Source organism: Mizuhopecten yessoensis, unplaced genomic scaffold (genome assembly GCF_002113885.1).
Source record: "Mizuhopecten yessoensis strain PY_sf001 unplaced genomic scaffold, ASM211388v2 scaffold3079, whole genome shotgun sequence".
Classification (NCBI taxonomy): domain Eukaryota; kingdom Metazoa; phylum Mollusca; class Bivalvia; order Pectinida; family Pectinidae; genus Mizuhopecten; species Mizuhopecten yessoensis.
The window spans coordinates 609594-614593 of record NW_018404865.1 but is presented as its reverse complement, the minus strand read 5'-3'; positions in this window follow the sequence as shown (position 1 = coordinate 614593).

The window sequence follows — 5000 nt, the reverse complement described above, 5'->3', positions numbered from 1 at the left end:
GGAGTATCAATGACAGCGGATAATATTTAATATCGATGTTAGGATCATCAATGACAGTGGAGAATATTTAATATCGATGTTTCTTTAAGTGAATCATATCTGGTCCTGGCGATTTTTATGTATTTAATAGAAGTAACTTTTTTTGCACTTTTTCCGGACTTATATTGGGTGTTTAAATTGGCTCTACGTTTAGTTTTCTAATATCTGGCATTGCTTCCTTCGATTCTCTGGTAAATACGGTTTGAAATAAGTCCGCGAGTACAATCGTTTTTTAAATCCGATCCAGTAACGTCATTCCTGTTTGAACCGGTATAAAGAAATATTTGACTTTGTGGAGGTTTTAGATTTTGCATAACGCCATAATTGCTTCGGATTTTCGGTTACTTGTTGCGCTATTTGCATCTCGTGCAATTTAACTGCTTTCTTGGTCAGAGTCCGTACTTTGTTTCGTACTTTGTTCCGTACTTTGTTCCGTACTTTGTTCCGTACTTTGTTCCGTACTTTGTTCCGTAATTTGTTCCGTAATTTGTTCCGTAATTTGTTCCGTACTTTGTCCCGTACTTTGTTTCGTACTTTGTTCCGTACTTTGTTCCGTAATTTGTTCCGTAATTTGTTCCGTACTTTGTTCCGTACTTTGTTCCGTACTTTGTTCCATACTTTGTTCCGTATTTTGTTCCGTACTTTGTTCCATACTTTGTTCCGTACTTTGTTCCGTACTTTGTTCCGTACTTTACAGTATTCCTTGTGCATCTCCAGGCACCATGTTTTAGATATCTGCTCCATTGTTTACTCTTTCGTTTAAATTTTGACAGTCCTTTTTTATCAAGAGGAGTTTTATGTTTACGGTCAATACCGTCTTTGCGTATTACAGAGTTATCTTCTCTTGGGATCAGGTATTGATTGTTACGTCACTTGTTTGTGAGAGTAACGTCATCAATTTTTGAGAAAATGACGTAATTTTCTCGCACAAACCAATGACGTAACAATCAATACCTGCTCCCAAGAGAAGATAACTCTGCAATACGCAAAGACGGAATTGGTTTTCGCTGAGGATTTATAAATTGACTTGGAATTGTTCCTCTAATACATTGTTCTAATTCCTCCCTGAAAAGGTGCCATTGGGTTTCTACATTATCATTGCTGTTTATAGTACTCTTCCCAATCGATATTTAAATTCGCCGAAAGTTCATTATAATTTCCTTTATCGTACATATATCGAGATTTCTTAAAGGTCTCTATATCCAAATTAAAATTGCATTAGATATTGATAACCGAGTGATCACTTTTACCGAAGGGAGAGCTTCTTTGTGACGATTCAATAAATTCCTCTGTGCTAGTAAATACTAGTTCTATAACTTTGAGTATCAGTACCACTCCCATGGGTCGGTTGCCTCACGTGCTGATGCAGGAAATAGTCGCGCACGGTCTCTATACATCTAAACTCTTTTGTAAATTCACTAGATTTCGTGTTATAATGTGACCAGTCTATTACTTGGAAGTTTAAAATCTCCGAACAATAATTTAAATGCATATTTCGTTTTTGTCAGTTCCCGAAACAGATGACGCATATCTTCAGATGCGATCAGGCTTCTGTTTTGAGATCAAACACGTATTTTGCTTGAGGTGAATCTCAACTTCACACAAATATAACATTGTTAAACAATATATCATAGTACTTAAGCAATTATTTTATGAACATAAACCTTGTCATGGAGTGTCTTTTGATATGTTTTGGGGTACCATATCATAACCTTCTATATTGTATTCTGACAGTTGCATTTCTCTTTTTAAATACTTCGGCTTAACTTCGAAAATGGCTATAATGGCTGGTTTATCCTCGTTAACAAGATTTCTTAATTCCAGCATCTTATTTTGAGTAAGTGTATCCGCGTTGGTAAAAATGATATAGAAATAACATAATTTAGCATTGTTGAGTTCTAAGCTGTTCGCGTCTTTTTCACCTTTACTATTTCTCTGTTATTAGGTCACGTCTCGTCGCGTTTCCTTCGATAGATTCCTTAAATTCCACATGAACATTGCTTTCATATGTTGAACCTTGAATGCGACTTTCAGTGGCTTTGGTTTGATTCTTCCGTCGCCATCTTTGATTCTGTTTACCAGCCTTAGACTAGTTGTTACATGTTCCTTATCTGTCTCCATTATATCGCATAACGTATCAACGGTGGTCTGATCCTCCCGTTTCCGTTCTTCCGGCTCATCAGGTTCACACTCGTTGATGTAAAATATAATTATGTTGGTTAATTTCTGTAAATACTTTGGATTTGGGAACGGATTGTTTCTCTCTAGTAATCTCACTGCTACGACTTTCCTCGTTAAATTTTTGCGGACTTTGTTGTCGTCGAATTGCACTTTTATGCTAGCTTCAAGTACCTCTAATCTGTCTTCGAAAGCAGCCGTTAACTCTTTGAATCGTTCCTGTGTCTTTAAACCTTGACACACTAGTGTAGTTTGTACAGAGCCATAGGAAGCTCGAATTCTGCTTTTGTCTTCTTTATGCAATTAATTTCGTCTTTTCGTATTACAGAGTTATCTGTTCTTGGTAGCAAGTATTGGTTGTTACGTCATTTGTGATAGTAACGTCATCGATTTTGAGAAAACGACGTAGTTTATCAATACCTGCTCACAGGAGAAGATAACTCTGAAATACGCAAAGACGGAATTGCATTGCTGAAGATGACATCTGTCGAAAAATGTAGTCACTTGTTTAGAAAAAGTAACTTATACATTTCATTTGTACACATCTGGTATCCAGATACATTAAACTGGAACATGCATTTCAAATCGATCAAGTGTGGAAAGAGTGGTTAACATTTGTTTGGATTATTAACTTAGACAACGGCCTTGACTCGAGTTTTTAAGACTGATAGTTAGTAGACATATCTGGAAATTCGGAGTAGAAATACAATCGTTGAAGGTATTTGATCAGTCTTTTCCAACTTTTTCATTATTTATTTTCGGTATTATTTATTTTTGAATTACGTTTTCAGTATTTTCAACACTTGATAAATTATACTATGCGTTATTTTTACTTGCCTCGGGTTATTGTAACGGGATACCAGGTGGAATATGTTGTAGGTCCCCATAAGGTTTTGATCATTGTACGGTTATCGAGTGAGAAAAAATAGAAAGAAAACATGCATTAGCTATAAAAAGTAAAAGAAAATGAGACGAAACGAGCTAATTGCACCATGTACTTATGAGAGGTAATAAAAAAACTCGACAAATAGATCTTTTGTGTAATTTTTCACGTTTTGCGGGGTAAAAAACAAAAAAACAACTTAAGTTGGCACTAAATAAAACACGAGTAACAAATAATTTATCACGTTCCACTCTGTTGCATATGATTGTCGCAATATTGCATTTTATAAACTCCTATAGCAAACAGCTAAGTGATTTACCTGGTGTCAAAAACGGTGAAAGTTTGGCATTGCTTTGAAGTACAAGAAACACATTTTCAAACTGGCGGCCGAATTTCAAAATTCTTATAAACAAGTTCTGCAAACACCAGGCATCTACTCTTTGAACACATTCTTCAGATGCAAGTGTGCTTTAGAATAGATCTTTAGATCAGATTTGTTAAACTGTTTAAACACACGTTACACGAGATCAAAACGTGATTTAAACCTCAGAAGAGTACTACATCATAAGAAGTTGGGTTTGGTTTAATTTTATGTTGTTTTACGTCCTATTTACAGCTAATTAGGGTCATTTAGGCAGGCAGGGTATGTAGGTGTACTTGTTACGGCAGGTGATTTATAGCCAACGAAGGCTTGATCAATTGGCGATCACTGGTCACACGAAAGGCCGACCGCTGGTTGAGCGTTTCCCGCATTTGGATGAACGGTTTCACCAATGGGGTCTCAGAAACCTGAAGGTCTGTCGCGTTAATTTTTTTCCAGTAACCCCGTTTTCGCAACGCCTTTCTATCTTAAGTGTCTATAGAGAAATTACAAAGTGGCATATTCGACACCAAGGCATTTAAGAAACCGTTATCATGTTCAGGCATAGGTTTCGTATTCAAGCCTGGTGTCTTGCTCCGGTTATAACTTAATATTACAATTAGCCCAGAGGGCCTGTATCGCTCACCTGCTACTTTTGTTACATAAAACTGACATATAGGTAACTTCAGACCAAATTTTGTAACTAGAACAAAAGACATTTTAACATCTCTGAACCGTTTCTTAAGATATTGCTGTTTGAAATTTGAATTGTTTTTAAAGCTTTTAACCCTTATTGACCTATGACCCCTGACTAGCACTTAAAGTTGACATTTGCCCTCATTACTGTAATATAGACAACGATTCACACAGCTGGTCTACATAACATACCTAAGTATGACTCTAATCGAAATGATTCTTAGGATATTGTTTATTTTAAGTTTTTGACATATTTGACCACTGTGACCTGGAAACTAGGTCAAGGTCATTTTTATAAGGAAACCTAAAAGCACTCCATCCCATTCACCTACTGGTCAAATGTCGTGACCCTATGTCCTCAGATTCTTCAGAAGAAGTTGTTCAAAGGAAAAAGTTGACGGACGGACGACAGACGGACGATGGTCACCGCAGTACTGCAAAAGCTCACGTGGCCATTCGAGCCAGGTGAACTAAAAATCTTGTTTTCCCTATCATTTGAAAACAATTGAAGAGACGTCATGCCGAATACTATTTTCAATGTTTCATTTGACGTTTTGATTGTTTGACATTGTTTAAAGCGAGTTACAGGAGAGTTGGTACCTAATCTATGTTTCTGCATGAGAACGCCTTCATGAATACGGGTACCGGTCGCTGAATACATGTTTGTTATATAAGGAATAGGCAGGAAGTCGTTTAATACGTAATTCTACAGGTTTGACTTTATCAGGAACACATTAAAGATAACTTGTAAGTTGAAGAGAAATGTAAAAATATGGACAGTACTTTATTCTAATGAAACTTTGGACTCTAATTTACACAACATCGTTGAATATTTTCAGGGGT